The following is an 18,612-nucleotide window of genomic DNA, read 5'->3' as shown; positions in this document are numbered from 1 at the left end:
TTTGCTTCTAAACCTTCTGTAGTCTGGCTTCCAACCTATCCCAAAACAACTTTCTCTCCTTTCCAATATCTCTTAATTGCTAAGTCTAGTCATCTCCAACCCTATCTCTCTGCCCCAAATCCTCATATTTCTTGACTCCTTTGCACCATTTAACACTATTGATCACCTTCTCCTCCTGGACACTCTCCTCTCTAGGTTTTCATGACACAGCTCTCAGCCTAGTTCCTTCTTCTATCTGTCTTCTCAAGACTGGTTCTTCATCCATGTCACACTCACTAACTGTGGGTGCCCCTGAAGTTCTGGCCTGGATCCTCTTCTCTTTTTGTTCTATACTCTCTTATTTGGCAATCTCATGAGCTCCCATGGGCTCACTTATCATTTCCATGCAGATGATTCCTACATTTATACATGCAGCACCAATATCTTTCTTGAGCTCTAGGCCTGTGTTGCCAGGCGCTTTTTGGACATCTTGCATGAGAAATCCTATTGGATTCACCATGTTCAAAATAGAACTCATTATTTTTGTCCCCAAACCTTCCCTTCTTCCAAACTTCCCAGTTACTATTCATGATCCCACCTTCCTCCCAGTCATCTACGTTCAAAACCTTGGGGTCATTCTTTACCCCTAACTTTCACTCATCCCCACATTTCCAATTTTTTGCTAAATCTTTTGTTTTCACCATTAGGTCTCTCCTATATCCCCTTCTCTACATTCATATATCCATAGCCCCACTTTAGGTCTCCATCACCTCTTGCTTGGTCTATTGCAGTAGCCTTTTTTTTTTAACCCTTACCTTCTGTCTTGGTATTGGCTCCAAGGCAGAAGAGTGGTAAGGGCTAGGCAATGGGGGTCAAGTGACTTGCCCAGGGTCACACAGCTGGGAAGTGTCTGAGGCCAGATTTGAACCCAGGACCTCCCTTCTCTAGGCCTGGCTCTCAATCCACTGAGCTACCCAGATGCCCCCTATTGTAGTAGCCTTCTAACTGATCTTCCTGCCTAAGTCTTTTCCTGTTTTATCCAACCTCCAGTCAGATGCCACGATTATTTTTCTAAAAAAGAAATTGTGTATACATAAAGCATAAAGTCAGACTGTGTCTCCTCTTCCTCCTCACTTAGCTTCAGTAGTTTCCTATTACTTCTAGGATCAGATATATACTTTTCTGTTTGATATCTAAAGCTCTTTGTATCCTTAGTCCTTTCTACATTTCCAAATCTTACACTTTATTCCCCTTAATATGCTTTAAAAAATAACTCTTGGGGGCAGCTGGGGAGCTCAGTGAATTGAGAGCCAGGCCTAGAGATGGGAGGTCTTGGGTTCAAATCCAGTCTCAGATACTTCCTAGCTGTGTGACCCTGGGCAAGTCACTTGACCCTCACTGCCTAGCCCTTACTACTCTTCTGCCTTGGAGCCAATATACAGTATTGACTCCAAGACAGAAGGTAAGGGTTTAAAAAAAATAACTCTTACCTTATCTCTTAGAATTGAGATACAATACAAAGTATTGATTCCAAGGAAGAAGAGAGATAAGGGTTAGGCAACTGGGATTAAGTGACTTGTCCAGGGTCACACAACTAGGAAGTGTTTGAGGCTAGGTTTGAAACCAGGGCCTCCTCACTCCAGGCCTGGGTCTCAATCCACCTAGCTGCTCCCTGTGTTACACACTCTTTATCACTCAGTCATGATGGATTCCTTGATATTCCTCCCACACAACACTCCATCTCTCATGTGTCTGAGCCTTTGACTTGGAAGTCACTCAAGTCTGGAACCCTCTGCACCTCTGACTCTTGGTTTCCCAGTTTTCCTCAAAATTCAGTTAAAGTCCCATTTTTCTGTAGGGGGACCCTGTTTAAAGTCTTCCCAACTACTAATACCTAACCCTCCCAGATTACCTTTCATCTAGGTGGCACAAGTAGATAGAATCCTGGGCTTGGAATCAGGACTACTCCTCTCCCTCCTGAGTTCAAATCGGGTCTCAGACACTTACCAGCTGTGTGACCCTGGGCAAGTCACTTTACTCTGTTGGCTTCAGTTTCCTCATCTGTAAAATGAGCATGGAGATGAAAATGGCAAACAACTCCAATATCTTTGCCAAAAAAACCTTAAATGGGGCCATGAAGAGTCAGACATGACTGAAGAAAATTACTGAAAAACAAAAACAAAAATAGTGCACAAATGCAGTAACCGAGTGACTCTGGACAAATCTGAGCCTGAGTTTCTTCATCTGGGAAATGGTAATAATAATATTTACATAGCAGAGAGAGGCATAAAACATGGAGACAGCAAGATCTGGGCTAGAACCCTGTCTCAGATTCTGTAGGACCTCATTTTCTGAACCTCACTTTGCTCATTGATAAAATTGGAAATTCTCATGGTTTTGTTTAACTATTAAATGAGATAATTTATGGAAAGTTATTTGCAAACCTCAAAGCATGACTTAAATTAGCCATCATTATAATGATTATTGAATGTAAGTAGGCCCTTTCCAATTATGCTGTCCATTCTATTTTCACATGCCTTTCTGTCTCTTTCTCTCTTCTCTCTCCTGTGTATGTTTCCATTTCTTCTCTCTGTCTTTCATTCTGTATCTTTCAATCTATCTCTCTGCTGTGTGTCTCTGCTCCTCTCCCCTCTCTGTCTCTCTCTTTCTCTTTCCTCTGTCTCTCCTTTGTGTGTGTCTCCCCCCCCCCTTGTCTCTTTTACTCTGTACCTCTTAATCTATCTTTCCTCTGTGTTTGTTTCTCTTTCTTTCACACTGTATTATCTCAACCTGTCTTTCCTCGGTATGTTTCTGTCTCTCTCAGTCTCTCTTGGTCTCTCCTCTGCATGTTTCTGTTTTTCTCCTCTCTCTGTCTCTTTCTTTCACTTCATATCTCTCAATCTGTATTTCCTCTGTGTTTCTGTCTCTCTCTTCTGTCTCTCTGTCTTTCTTTGCCTCTTACTCTATCTCTTTCTCTGTCCTCGCTTCTCTTTCCTCTGTTTCTTTCTCTTTCACATTGTATCTCTCAATCTGTCTTTCCTCTGTGTGTTTCTGCCTCTCTTCTCTCTCAGTCTCTCCTCTGTGTATTTCTGTCTCTCTCCTCTTGCTGTTTCTTTCTTTTACTCTATATCTCTCTGTCTTCTCTTTCTTCTGTGTTTATATCTGTCTCTTTCCCTCCTCTATGCGTTTCTATCTCTCTTTTCTCTCCATTTTTCCTCTCTGTGTGTCTTTCTCACTCTATCTCTGTCCTCTCCTCTGTGTTTCTGTCTTTCTTTGTCTCTCCTTTGTCTCTTTCTGTCTCTTCTCTGTATCTATCTATCCATCTATTTCTGCATGAGAGACATTCTGATGTGATGGAACACATAGGCAACAGATGGAACTAGGGAGCCCTAGGTTCTGACACTTATTTTCTGTGGACTTGGGCAGGTCCCTTAAAGTCTCTTGGTTTGGGGTGACTCTAAGATTATAAGCTCCAGAGAAGGTGCCAGTGCATAACAGCAGAAGACATTTCCTCATCTGAGGGCTTCTTGTACCATAGACATCACAGATCCAGTTCCTATTCCTATTACTGATGATTATTTATCGAATAATATACATGATGGTATTATTTATATTGTATTATTATTGATATATTATTTATATTATGGCATATTAATTATATTTATATGCCTTGTTTCAGAGGGGGACTTTGAGGGAAACATTTTGTAAATTATAATACACTTGAGAAAAGTGGACTGTTTCAAGATCATGATGATGGTTTCCCATGCATAATGGGTATCATATTGCGTGCCTTCTCAGTGGGTGGTGGAGGAGGTGGAGGGAGTGGAGGAAGGAAACTCAAAATAAAAAATGGATATTAAAAACAAATAAATAGGGTTCAAATCTGGCCTTAGATACTTCTTGGCTGTGTGACTCTGGGCAAGTCACTTAACTCCCTCATTGCCTAGCTCTTATGGCTCTCTTACCTTGGAGATAATACACACTATTGATTCTAAGATGGAAGGTAAGGGTTTGAAAATAAATAAGTAAATCAAGATCATGCTGAATTTAGAATCAAACATCTTGAATTCAAGTCCTGGACATGCCATTCCCTACCTTTGTGACCATAAGAAGTCATTTGGCTGCATTAAGCCTCAGTGTTCTTATCTGTAAAATGGGGTAGGGGGGTTGTAGGACTGGATAGTGCCCAATATCCCAGGTACTATGTCTATGATCTTATGATATTATGATAACCAAGACATTGCTATTAATAGTGGTGCTCAACCAGGCTTGGAGTCTGGAGGTCCTGGGTTTAAATCTGGCCTCAGACACTTCCAAGGTGAGTGATCCTGGGCAAGTCACTTTACCCCCATTGCCTAGTCCTTTATTGCTCTTCTGCTTTGGAACCAATGCTTAGTATTGATTCCAAGACTGAAGTTAAGGGTTTTATAAAAAAAAATTCTAAGAACGAAAGTAAGGTTTTAAAAACAGTATTGGTGCTTAGGAGTCAATGAGGCCAGGAGCCAGGTACATTTTCTTTGGCTGGAATGCCTTTCCTCCTTATTTCCATCTATCTCCTTCCCTGGCTTCCTTCAAGTCCCAGCTAAAAACTCATCTATAGAAAGCCTTTACCAATTCTTCTTTAAAACCAATTTAAAACCTTCTCTTATTTACTTCCTTTCTACCCTATCTATGGTTTATTTGCACATAATTTATTTGCTTATTTCTCTCCTTTTAGATTGCAAGCTCCTTGAGGGCAGGGACTATTTTTCTGTCTCTTTTTATATCTCCAGAGTAGGTGCTTAATGAATGTTGTTGACTGACTTACAGGTGGTCATTTGGAGGTCATTTCCCCAAGGGAGCTTGGGCTGACCCAAGAGGGGAGGGGATCAACTCAGAAGGAGGGAGTCTTTAGGAGCCATTGGATCACTGTCTCCCAGCCTTTTCCCAAATAAAAGTAACCAGAGAGAATAATAACAGTTTTACTTAATCTCATTTGAGCCTCACAACAACCCTGTGAGTTATGCAATGTAGGAATCATCATTTCAGTCGTGTCTGACTCTTTGTGAACCCATTTGGAGCTTTTCTTGGCAAAGATCCTGGAGTGGTTGGCCATCTCCTTCTCCAACTCATTTTACAGAAGAAGAAACTGAAACCAAGAATGTTAAATGACTCACCCAGCTAGTAAGTGTCTGAGGTCAGATTTGAACTCAGGAAGATGAATCTTCTTGACTTGAGGACTGGTACTCTATCCACTGTGCCATCTAACTGCCTTTTAGTTTAGGGATGAGGAACCAGTCACTGGGAGGACATCCATAGATACAAAGAGAATTAGTCTCAGAGGTAGGCTTTGTACCACAGTATTCCTGTTTCCAGGCTTTGCCTTCTTTTGACTAAGCTTCCATCTCTTGGGGTCCTCAGAAGAATATGAAGAATCCTTAGCAGAAAAGAATATTTCCTTCTTCAATCTCCCAACGAAACACAAAGTGGTGCAAAGAAAGGGGGGGTTCTTTGATGGGAAGCAGACAGCCTGGGAGGGAACAAGATCACCCCTTTCCCTCGCTACAGCATCAAGGACTCTGAAAATTCTCAAGCAGAGTCCATGTTCAATGGAGGCTGCCCTAGCCATCATGATCCTAGGATCAAGGCTTTACAGCAAGAAGAGACTTTAGAGACCATCTAATCCAACCCCTTCATTTTTCAGAGGAGGAAGCTGAATTTGAATCCTGCTTCAGACACTTAACTAGCTGTATGACTCTGGGAAAGTTGCTTATTCTCTCTCAGCTTCATTTTCTTCATCTGTAAAATGGAAGGATTGGACTTTATAGCCTGTTCTAGCTCTAAACCTATGTTCAAATGAGCTGATGCTCAAATATTTATTGACCAAATGATTCTGAGAGAAGGGAAGTGACTTTACCAATGTCAAATAGCAGAGCCAAATCTTCTGAATCTGAAGTTATCTTTTTTCACAATACTATATTATATATAGTCTTCCTCTGGAGAACAGTGAGTGTTGTGCAGAGGAAGAAGGGAATAAATATTGATTCAGTGCCTATTGAGCAATATTATCTCATGTGATCAACCCCATGAGGTAGGTGCTATTAGTATCCCCATATTAAGGTTGAGCAAACTGATAAAGGGGCCAAGTGACTTTTGCCCAGGGTCACAGACATTTTTCTGAGTCTGGATTTGAATTTGTATCGTCCTCATTCCTGTGCTTCATCTACTGTGCCACCTAGCTGGCGCCATAATGTGGAATATAATAAAGATGATAAATGGCTGTTGATTGATTGATTATCTGGAATTATTTAAGCAGATGCCACATGATCATTTGGGAGGGATCTCAGAGAACATCATAGCTCTTCTGCTTTCTACCTGTGTGACTTTAGGAAAACCATTTAATTATATCTCTGGGCCTCAGTTTCCTCATCAGTAAAATGAAAGCACTGGACAAGATGGCCTTTTACATCTCAAAATCTGGAATTCTATGAATAGGTCCATCTGGTGGTTATGTGGGCCTGGCTTTGAATATGCTACATCACTAACCTGGAAGTTGGGAGCACCATGCTCAATATTGATTTCATTAGGTTTTATTTTTCTTCCATTCAGAAGGTAATAGTAGAATGTACTCTGAGCTAGAAGTTGGTAGACTTGTCTGGGTTTTAGACTTGGTTCTGCCACTCATCTTCTTTGTGGGCAACTGATTTTCTTTCTGAACCTCAGCTTCTTCCTTTGTAAAAGGAAGGGTTCAGACAAGGGCTCCCAAGCTACGTGTCACAGTGGTTAGAGCACTTGTGCATGGAGTCAGGAAGATCTGAGTTCAAATATGACCTCAGGTATTTATTAGTTGTGTAACATTGAACAAGTCCCCTAACTTGTGTTTGCTTCAGTTTCCTCATCTGTAAAATGGGGTTAGTAATAGCACCTACCTCCCAGGATTGTCTGAAGATTCAGTGAGATATCTGTAAATCCCTTAGCACAGTGTCTTGCACATAAATGTGGTTGTTGTTCAGCTGTATCTGATTTTTTTGTGACCCCACTTGGGATTTTCTTGGCAAAGACACTGGAGTGGGTTGCTCTTTCCTTCTCCAGCTCATTTTACAGATGAGGAAACTGAGGCAAACAGAAGTTAGGGGACTTGTTCAATGTTACACAACTAATAAGTACCTTGTCTATGATTATCTAGCTAGTAAGTGTCTGAGGTTGAATTTGAACTCAGGAAAATGAGTCTTTCCAGCTTCAGGGCAGCACTCAATTCACTGGACCATCTAGCTGCCCTCTTGCACATAATATGTACTTAATAAATATTCATGTCATGTGGTACCTCTTTGACTTTTAGTAAACCTTCCTGTATCCCCTATTCAATTTAAGGGAAATAAATTATAGGATTTTCTATATACATATGCACATAAGCACAAAACAGGTTGATTTCAATAGAATAACTGTTATTTACCAAGTATTTCCCACAGTCCTTTGACAAATCTCTCTCTCCCTCCTCCCTTTCTCTTTTTGTCTCTATCTCTTCCTTCCTTCCCCTCTTTTACTCCCTCACCTTCCATCTTGGAATCACTACTATGTATTGGTTCCAAGACAGAAGAGTGGTAAGGGCTAGGCAATGGGGGTGAAGTGACTTGCCCAGGGTCACACAGCTGGGAAGTGTCTGAGGCCAGATTTGAACCTAGGTCTCTAGACCTGGCTCTCAATCCACTGAACCACCCAGATGTCCCCCAAACTTCTCTTTTATTAGGTTGAGATTTCCTTGATGAGATAATTTTGAATATCTCTTCCAACCTGGACATTATGGGGATCATTGCTTTTATGTATGACAGGTTTTAAGATGGTGGTCTCATTGGTCACCAGTTTAGGGTCAGAAGAAGAGAAGGCTAGGAACCATTATTAGAGAATCCAGGGTAGACAGACAGTAGATGTAGCAAATTATTTTAGAGGGATTGAAGGCGGCATGATCTGATGGGGGGGTCTGGGAACGGAAGTGGCTAGGCAGAGATGAGAGAATCTTCAGAGCAGAAGGAGATGAGAGCAACATTTGAACCTGTTCAGGAACGACTGAAAATCAAGAGATTTCAACCCAGCATGGTGGTGTGCCCTGGATAGTGAAAGGCTAATTTAGGATAATTTCTGTGAATGAGGTAGAATACACAGGAACTGTCTTGTCAGGGGTCCAGTGACTATGGATGGTGAAAATAAATCTGACTTGGCCAGAGCAGAGGCTAGCATTAATCATCTCTAGCACGTATGTAGGTAGCCATTTAAAGTTACAAAGCATCTTCTATACGTCATCATTTGATCCTCATGACAGCTTGGTGAGAGGGATGCTGTCAGCCCCATTTTATAGATGGGGAAACTGAGGTGGAGGGAGGGTAAGTGAGTTACCTGGGGTCACATAGCTGGGAAGTAATCAAAGTAGGAATTGAACTTAGGTCTTCTGGACTCCAAGTCCAGTACTTTTCATACGGCACCACTTAGCTGCCATCATGATGATGCCAGTTTCACAATGGACTAGTGGTCAGTGACAGATTAGACTTGGCACGACAGTGTCTGTCATGCCAGCCTTGAGCCAGGGCAAGAGCAGTTGTGATGGGACAGACCTCTCTGTGTCTGGGGGTGCTTGGACAGGTTCCTACCTGCCTTGAAGGCACTGGGGGATTGGCTTGGAAAAAGCCCAGCAACTTCCAGTATGGTGTCATCCTTCCTCTTCCACTATCTCCATCCTCCATTCTCTCCACCCCACCTTTAGCTTGACCTGAGAGGCTGATTAATGAGTGGTTGAGTCAAGTTGCTCTGAGTCCCAGGAAGCTCTGTACCTGGCCTTATCTCATTTGTGTATTGCTTGTACCCTGAGATTTCCTTACTCGGCAGCAGCAGAGTTGTTTGGGCATTAGAAGCAGCTGACTATGAAAGAAATCGAGTGGGGAGGTGGGGAAAGGAGAACCAGAGAGAGAAGCAGGCAAGGAGACAATCAGAATGATGGCTGATGTGTCGATTGGGCTCTGAGATTTACCAACTCAGTTACGATTATCCCAATTTTGCAGCTGAGGAAACTGGAGTCAGCAAAGTCCAGTGAGAAGAATATTGCCTGGACAGTCAAAGGAGCCAAATTGTAATCCTGCTTTGGATGCTTACTCCCTCTGTGATGTGCTCCTGTCCCCCTAGGTCTCAGTTTCCCCTTTTGTAAAATGATTGTGTTGGATGAGATGCTCTCTAATATCCCTTCTGTCCCATGGGCCATGATTCCATGAGGAAGACAGAGGGAAAGTGGTTTATCTCTAGTTTGTTTTTGAGATGGGATTTGAACTCGGTTCCTCTGACTTGGGAACTCATTCCCTCCTTCATTAAAAGAACACACACACACACACACACAAATGAAATTAATGTTTGGCAGTGGTAATTGCAATATAAGAGTATGCTTGAGGAGTGGAGAAAGGAATGGAAAAGAAAAGAGCAGAATGGATTATGTAATCATGAGGGGGGTGGGCGGGTTTTGTCCTTTTTCAATTTCTCTCCCATCTCCAGAGAGTTCAGCCAGGGGACTCCTCTGGGCCCACGTTTGGGATCAGGGGTCCAGGCAAGGCTAGCCTAACCTTGTCAGGGAGACGTCTGCGACTTGAGGTGGATTTGACAGGCTGAGCTATCTTTTCCTGGGCCCTGCCTAAAGGCCCTTTGGAGAGGCTGCCTCTTTCTTCCTTACCTCACCTGCTTTTTTTCTGAAATGTGAATTCCCTGACTGCTCTAGCTTTTATGTACCTAAAAGCATCACTGCCTTTTATCTGAGAAAATAGCTGATGCAGGAGTTGGGCCATTGTGTGGGCACCTGAGAGCTGAGGATCAAAAGAGGGAGGGAAAAGCAGCAAAAACCTAGAGACTATTTTGGCCCCATCCATAGCAAAGGGCTCAGAGAATCCCTCCCAGCCTCGGCTCTGGCCCCAGCCCCAGGCCCCGTGCCAACCCCCTGTCTGGGGACTGGTGTGGTTGGATATCTCACAGATACTTATCATAGGGCTGGGAGCTGGGAAAACCTTAGAAATCATCTGGTTCAGCCCCTTTGTTTTAGAGCAGAGGGAATGGCTACAAGACCCAGGGGAGAGGTGATTTGACCAGGGCCATACAGCTAAGTGAGCAGCAAAGAGAAGATTGGATGAAAGGTTTTATTTATTGATGTCCTTTGTTTGGTTTTTACTGTCCCTCCCTAATTCCATTCCCAGGGAACCATCCCTTCTAACAAAGAAGAAAAGGAAAAAAAGCAGTTAAGCAAAACTTAAACAAGTCATCAGCTGCTATTTGACTGGATGTTCCTCAGTCATAGTCCTGTAGGATGTTGCCCTGTGGGGGCCCCTAGGTAGTTCAGTGGATGAAGCTCTAGTCTTGGAGTCAGGAAGATCTAAGTTCAAATCTGGCCTTAGATGCTAACTAGCTGTGTGATCTTGGGCAAGCCACTTTACCCATTTCTCTCAGTTTCCTCATCTGTAAAATGAGCTGGAGAAGGAAATGACAAACCACTCCAGGATCTCTGCCAAAAAAAAAAATAGCTAACAAAATAAAGACAAGTGAGGGGAGTATGCTGAGTTTAGAAGGAATTCTAAGATGTAGAGGAGATAAGATCAACCAGCAATTAGCTCCTGTTGTGGGGAGTGGAGGTGAGCAAGACCTTGTTCTTGCTTTCAAGGAGTTTACAGTCTAGAGGAGAGAAGACATTTCATGCCCAGGAAAAGATGACTCACTGTTCAATGTGCTAAGTGCAATTCAGAACCCAGTCAGAGGATCTAGGACAGTGATGGTGACCCTTTTAGAGGCTGCATGCCATGTCCCACCAGAGATCGTGTGCCATGCCCCCCTCCCAGTGCCAGGTGCTCCCCATCCCCCTTTTATCCCACACAAGGGATGGAGGAAGCACTTCCATGGACTGCTGGGCAGAGGGGTGGGTGATATGAAAAAATGTCATCAGGCATGGTGGAGAGGAGGAGAGGAGCAGCTCCACCTTCTGCCTTTCTAGTAATGAACTGGGGGGGGAGGGCGGTGGTGCATGTGCCCACAGAGAGTGCTCTGCATGCCATCTTTGGCACATGTACAATAGGTTCGCCATCACTGAACTGGGAGGACCCAGAGATGGAAATCTCAAAGTGTGTGTCTATTGATGGTACTTGGTTCTGCCCTTCTGATGGGGAGGGTGGAGCATGGCCACAGATACAATGTACTTTGCAGACAGTCAGAGACAATGAGAGAGAGAAAAAGAGAGGAGAGAGGGAGACAAAGACAGATGAGAGAAGGATAGATGGAAAGAGGGAGAGAGGTAGAGAGAGGAAAGAGAGTGTGTGGGGGGAAACAGAGAAAGGGGATAGAGAGGAAAAAGAGAATGTGTGTGTGTGTGTGTGTGTGTGTGTGTGTGTGTGTGTGTGTGAGGGAGAAAGAATAGAGAGAGGAAGGAGAGAAAGGCTGATGGCTGCCTAAGGGGGGGGAGGAGAGAATTTTCCCTTTTCTTCCATATTGCTCCTGTCCCACAAGGACCTTGCCATCTTAGAATTTGAAGGATAGGACATTATAAACACAAAAATAGACTCGAGGCACCCACAGGCAGTATGAGGATCAGGCTTCCATGGGACATAATCGTCTCTTTGTTTCTTCTGGAGTGGGGAAATACTGCACTGATCATCCATACTCTCTTACCTAGTGCCCCTTGTGGTCAACAACATGGGGCAGGAGGTAGACCTTGTGCCAGGTGGCATGCATTCTAGAAAAGAACTGGGGTGGATTGTTGGGGAGTCAGGAGACCTGGGGGTCTCTACTAAGAAAGAAGAGAGAAGCCAAGGGTGTCTCTTAGAGTGTGTGTTTTGCCACATAAGGGGCCTCAGTTTCTTCATCTATACAACAGGGACAATAATATTTGTCCTGCCTCAACAGGGAGGTTCTGAGACTCAAACAAGAGAATGGATATAAAAGCACTATGCTAAATTGTAAAGAGTTGTCCAGATGTAAGGTCTAATGATAATAATGAATATAATTATAATTACAATCACATGGTTGGCCAGGGCCTGGAATGTGATCTGTGGTCAGGGAACAGTTTTCCAGGATAATAATAGCTAACATTTACATAGCACTATGGTTTGCAAAGTGCTTTACATGGTTGATCTTTGTCTGAAAATAAAATAAAAATTAATTAAAAAAACACACACCCACACCCATACCCCAATGTGCTTTCCAGTGGAGTTAAGTGGCCCAGACCCACATAAATGCTCATAGGCCCCCCCCTTCCAAAACACACTCACTCTCACACACATACTCTAGGAGCCATCCTTGGCTTCTCTCCTCTGTTGCTGGAAGCTAAGAAACAACTTTTATTCCTTGCTGTATATCTTGGACATCTTTGTCGCTAAGGAAATGAAAGAGCTCTCCTCCTTTATTCAGCCAATGTTTACTGGGAACAGATTCTGTGTAAGGCACTATGTTGGGGCTGGGGGAGATATAAAGATAAATAAAACAGGGTTCCTGTCTTCAAGGAGCTTACAATCTAGTGTAGAGGCAGCTGGGTAGGTCAGAGGATAGGATTTCAGCCTAAATCCAGCCTCAAACCCTTATAGTTCTGTGACCCTGAGCAAGTCACTTAACCTACCTGCCTTAGTTCCTTCATCTGTAAAATGGGGATAATCCTAGCATCTACTGCCTAGGATTGATGTAAAGATCAAATGAGATAAGGTTTGTAAAGCTTTTAGCACAGTGCTTGGAACATAGTAAGGGCTAAATAAATGCTTGTTTCCTTATTTCTTTTCTAATGGTGGTGAGGGTGGGATTGAACATAAGATAAGGAACCAACTAACTGTCAAAGTACAATTTGCAAGTAAGAGGCAGTGTGACAGAGTGAACAAAGCAATAAACACATCCGAAGTCAGAAGGAACATCCTAGTTGTATGACTCTGGACAAGTCACTTTTCTTCAGATCTCTGCTTCCTCTGCTAAAGTGGGATAATACTTACACAACTCTCCCCACAAGGTAGTTGCAAGGAAATTGCTTTGGAAAACACTTTAAAGCATTTTAGAAATTATTTCAAAGTGTCATCTTAGAAGTACATCAGAAGTATGAGGTACTCTAAGGAAAGAGAGTACTTCTGGCTGGGGAAATGAGGGAAAGCTTCATCAAGGATGTTCTGCAGTTGCTTGGCCTTGAAATTGGGGGAAAGCTTTGAGAAACAAAGCCGAGGGACCATAGGATAATAAATATAAAGCTGGAAGGAACCTTGGAGGTCATTGAATTCAACCCCCTCATTTTACAGTTGAGGAAACTGTGGCATGGAGAGGTTAGGTGACATATACAGGGTCACATAGCTGGTATGTGTCTGAGGCAGCATTTGACCCAAAGTCTTCCCAACTCTAAGCCCAGTTCAATGTCCACAATACTATGTTGCCTCTTCTTAGTGTGGGGTCCAGTGGAGTGTGGTGGGGAAGGAGTTCTAAGGGTTGGGGAAGGAAAGAGAGCAGATTTCAAAAGCCTCTTAGCATTCAGAGGAGTTGGCACCAGCTCACAGACAACGTGGTGATGGTCCTGGAGAGAGGTACTGGGGGAGGCTTGAGAAAGGCAGAGAGGAGATGGAGCCACAGAGGAGTGGGGAGAGGGAAACAGAGGAAGATGAAGACCCAAAGAGGAGGGGGAGAGGGACACAGAGGGAGATGAAGACCCAAAGAGGAGGGGGAGAGGGACACAGAGGGAGATGGAGACCCAAAAGAGGGAGGGGAGAGACATAGAGGGAAATGAAGACAGAGAAGAGGGTTGAGGAAAGCAATGGAGGCTGGAACAAAGAGAAGGAAAGGACAAAAGAAGAGAATGGTAAACTGAAAGTCAAGAAGAGAGAAGACAGAGGAACAGGAAAAAAGAGGAGAAAATGATACAAAGAAATTGGAGAGACAGAGAGAACAGACAGAAATGGTAACCTAAAGAAAATGAGAGACTGAGAGAGGCAGGAGAGAAAAGACGGCAACAGAGAGGCAAATGAAAGACCTAGAAAAGAGTAAAAAGAGAAATAGGAAGATAAGAAGAAGAGACAGAGAAGGGATCTCAAAAAGGGGCAGAAAGAGAGAAAATGAGAGATAGAAAATAGAATATGAAGAGGTGCATGCTGGAAGTAGGGGATGTTTTTCAGGGATTGAAATGGTTCTGTTTTAGCATCTCTGCCTAATTCCCTGGCCCTGATAGCTGGGATACAGACCTTGAAGGAATCTTGGTGCAGATTGGGCTGCTCCTTTCTCTTTAGAAAAAGCCTGCATTTGAACTACCTCAACATTGCCTTTTTGATATTTCTGACATTAGGTATGACCACTCTATTTTTCTCCCCTCCTTTCTCACAGATAGACAGGTAGATAGAGCATTATTAAAGCACTTACTATGTGCTAGGCACCAGGCATATAAGAAAGCAAGATGGGGGCAGCTGGGTTTCTCAGTGGATTGAGAGGCCAGCTTTGGATTTTGGGACTTCCCTTTAGGTTTTTCTCCTTTTTCAAGGAATTTAATTCTTTCATAAAGATTCTTTAATTATATATTTTTAAATCTTTACCTTCCAGCTTAGAATCACTATTGTGTATTGGTTCCAAAGCAGAAGAGCAGTAAGGGTTAGGTAATGGGGGGGGGATAAGTGACATGCCCAGGGTCACACAGCTGGGAAGTGTCTGAAGCCAGATTTGAACCTAGGAGCTCCTGTCTCTGGGCCTGGCTCTCAATCCATGGAGCCACCCAGCTGTCCCCCTTGAAGTATTTTTTAATTTTAAATTTCTGAATGTTTCTCTATTCACCAAATCCTTATGCCAAAGCATGAGATCATCATGGGAAAAAAAACTTAGTTCAGCAAAACTAACCAACATGTTAATCAAATGTGATAATAAATGCAATGTTCTACACTCATAGTCATCTAGCTCTGCAAAGAAGGGAGTCATGTTCTTATCTTTTTTCCAGGGTCAAACTTGTGTATTAAAATTATGTGACATCCAGTATCTAGTTTTTAAAAAAATTATATTGTTGTAATCACTGTATATGGGGCAGCTGATAGAGTACTGGCACTGGAGTCAGAAGGACCTGAGTTCAAATGTGACCTTAGACACTTACTAGCTATTCAGCCCTTGGAAAGTCACTTAACATTGTTTGCTTCAGTTTTCCCATCTGAGCTAGAAGGAAATGGTGGACCACTCCAATATCTTTGCCAAGAAAACCCCAAGTGACTCAACCATGGATAGCCAAGTCCATTTCCTCTTTGACTGAGATGGATGTCTGAAACCAAGGGTGTACCCCAACTACCTTTCCAGGAAAATTCCATTAGGGTTGGTTACATGTAAGGGACGGTGGTGGAATGGAAGGGGTTCCTATATCCTTTAAATGAACAAAGAACCCAGGGTCTGCCTCTGTGTTATACTTGGGCTAGTCATTCCACTCCTCCTGGACCTCAGTTTCCTCTCATTTAAAGTGAGGGCATTAAACTGGATGATATCTATGGCCCCTTCCAGCTCTTGTGGAATATTCCTCTGTCTCTATTGTCAGGAAGGGGAGCAACAGAGACCAGAGAGAGAGCTGAAATTAGAAATGGGGGCTGGGAGGTGGGAGATTTTCCTTTCTAGAGGCTATTTAGCCAGGAGTTGCGAGAATATATATTGCTTGGAGGTAGAGGGAAACTCAGCTTCCCAGTGAGGTCTGAACAATCTCAGTTAGTGGAACTAATCCTCTTGGGCTTTCTCCTCCAGTTCATTACATAAGTGAAAGATTTTCAGGATTCCTGTTCTTTTGGGGAAGGGAAAGATATAGAGCAGGCATGGAGAAGCTGTGTAATTCTGTATAATGGGGGTCTGGTTTGTGTAGGGATATTGTGGATAAAGAGTATGTGTTTATATTCTGCTTTAGAATTTAAAGAATCCCACTTTTGGGGAAGGAGATCCTCACTCTGTCTTTCTGACAAAGTAGAACAGTAAGTCATAATAACAACCAAAATATATTAAATGTTTCCCATGTGCCAGGCTTGGAGTTAGGAAGACTCATCCTCCTGAGTACAAATTTGACCTCGGACACTAGCTGGGTGATGCAAGTCACTTCACCCTGTTTGCCTCAGTTTACTCATGTGGAAAATGAACCAGAAAAAAGAAATGGTCAATCACTCCACTGCCTTTGCCAAGAAAACCCCCAAAGGGGTCATTAAGAATCAGAAATGACTGAAACAACTGAACTACAACCATACAAATGTGCTAGACACTGTGCTAAACACACGGGGTACAAAGGGAGACAAAAACAGTTCCTGCCTTCAAGTAGCTCACAGTCAAACAACTATTCAGAAACAAGACATATACAGGAGAAATTGGAAATAGTCAACTGAGAGAAGGCCCTAGAATTAAGACAGATCAGGAAAGCCTTCCTATAGAAGGTAGGATTTGAGCTGGAACATCAAGAAAGTTAGGGAAGTCAGGAGTAAGAAATGAGGAGAGAGAATATTCCAGGACCGGACGTGTGTGTGTGTGTGTGTGTGTGTGTGTGTGTGTGTGTGTGTGTGTGTGTGTGTGAGAGAGAGAGAGAGAGAGAGAGACAGACAGACAGACAGACAGACAGACAGAGAGGTAGAGACAGAGAGAAAGATCAAAACAGAAATAGAGACAGAGACAGAAAGACAGAGACAGAGAGAAATATAGACAGAAACAGAAATAGAGACAGAGACAGAGACAGAGACGTACATTTAGAAATTGATAGTGTGTGTAAGAAGACCAGAAAGGTGAGGGGGAGGGAGGTTATGAAGAGCTTTAAAAATTATACAGAGGGTTTTACAAGTGATCCTGGAGGTGATAAGGAGTCACAGGAATTATTCTATAAGTTACAGTTTTAAAGAGCTGCCTAGGGCCCTGAAAGCTTAAATAATTTGTTCTAGATCATATAATCAGTATGTGTCAAAGAAAAGACATGAACCTAGGTCTTAGAGACTCCAAAGCTGATTCTTTAGACACTATGTTTTTTGTTCAGTCATTTCACTCATGTCTGATACTTCTTGACATCGTTTGGGTTTTTCTTGGTAGAGATACTGGTGCAATTTGCCATTTCTTTCTCCAGTTCATTTGACATATGAAGAAACTGAGATGAACAGGGTGAAGTGAATTTTCCAGGGTCATACAGCTAGTAAGTGTTTGAGGCCAGATTTGAACTCAGGTCTTCTTGACTCCAGGTCTAGTGATCTAACCACTTTACCACCTTATTGCCAGACACTACTCTGTGGCTTCTGAAGTAGTCATCACCTGTTTACAATGGGCAGTATCTCAGTTTTCTCATCTGTAAAATGAGGGGGTTGAACTAGCTGTCTCTAAGGCTCCTTCTGGGTCTAAATCTTCTTTTTATAATAATTGTATCCTACATAAATTGGGTTAACTAAATTATATGATGAACAGGAAGGGTATGGCTATTTAAACAACTGACAATTATTTCTATATAGTGTTTTCTGTATATTTAAGTAGATTTTTTAAAACCCTTACCTTCCATCTTGGAATCAATACTAGGTATTGGTCCTACGGCAGAAGAGTGGTAAGGGCTAGGCAATGGGGGTTGGGTCACATAGCTAGGAAGTGTCTGAGGCCAGATTTGAACTCAAAATCTGTCATCTCTGGGCCTGGCTCTCAATCCACTGAGCCACCCATCTGCCCCCTGTAAGTAGATTTTTGCTATTGTTGCTTCTCTTACTATGCACAATATAATTATATTAATAACTCTTCCATATTGAGTGAGCCATTGAACAGAGAGTTGGAAAAATATTTTTCAAGGTCATCTAGTCCAACCTCAGTCATTTGACAGATGAGGAGCGAATCTCAAGCTAAGAATTCTAATAATGGGATGAGCATTTTATGCATGGAACACAGAATATGCAAAAGGAGATGGGAGATGGAATATTGAGTACAGAAAACAACAAACAGGGCAGTTTGATTGAGGTGTACATGGACAGGGCTTATGTGCAATAAATATGGAGCAAAGACAAACCTAAATAAAAGGTTTCTGCTGGAGGAATTCCATGTGAACTGGAACGACCTCCAGGAATTGATGCAGAGTGAAAGGAGAAGAACCAGGAGAGCGTTGTACACAGAGACTGAAACACTGTGGTACAATTGAATGTAATGGAATAGCAGCAATGCAATGATACAGGACAATTCTGAGGGACTTATGAGAAAGAACACTATCCACATCCAGAGGAAGAACTGTGGGAGTAGAAACACAAAAGAAAAACAACTGCTTGATCATGTGTCAATGGGGATATGGTTGGGGTTATAAACCCTAATGATCACCCTAGTGCAATTATCAATAATATGGAAATAGGTCTTGACCAATGACACATACAAAACCCAGTGGAATGGGAGGGGGTTGGGGGAGGGGAGGGAAAGAACATGATTTTTGTAATTCTGGAAAAATGCTCTAAATTAATCAATTAAATAAAATTAAAAAAAAGGTTTCTGCCCTCAGAGAGCTTATATTCTTATAGGGGGAGGGAAGAAAATGAAACATTTCTATGGATATATACAATCAAATGATACAAAAAAAGATAACTTGAGGAGAGAGAGTATCAATCAATAAGAAGATTAGGAAAAGCTCTCCCACTGAATTTCAGGATCCTCATAGGGGAATACAAGTCAGGTTACCTGGACTCTTTA

General features: G+C 42.6%; 1 protein-coding gene across 2 annotated transcripts in view; it reads left to right on the top strand.

The window, feature by feature from the left end:
- GRM4 (glutamate metabotropic receptor 4) overlaps positions 1–18,612 on the top strand; it is a 305,645-nt gene that overhangs the window by 101,468 nt on the left and 185,565 nt on the right. The gene's annotated exons all lie outside the window — the stretch shown is intronic.

Source organism: Monodelphis domestica, chromosome 2 (assembly GCF_027887165.1).
Source record: "Monodelphis domestica isolate mMonDom1 chromosome 2, mMonDom1.pri, whole genome shotgun sequence".
NCBI lineage: Eukaryota > Metazoa > Chordata > Mammalia > Didelphimorphia > Didelphidae > Monodelphis > Monodelphis domestica.
This window is presented reverse-complemented; position numbering and strand designations above follow the sequence as displayed.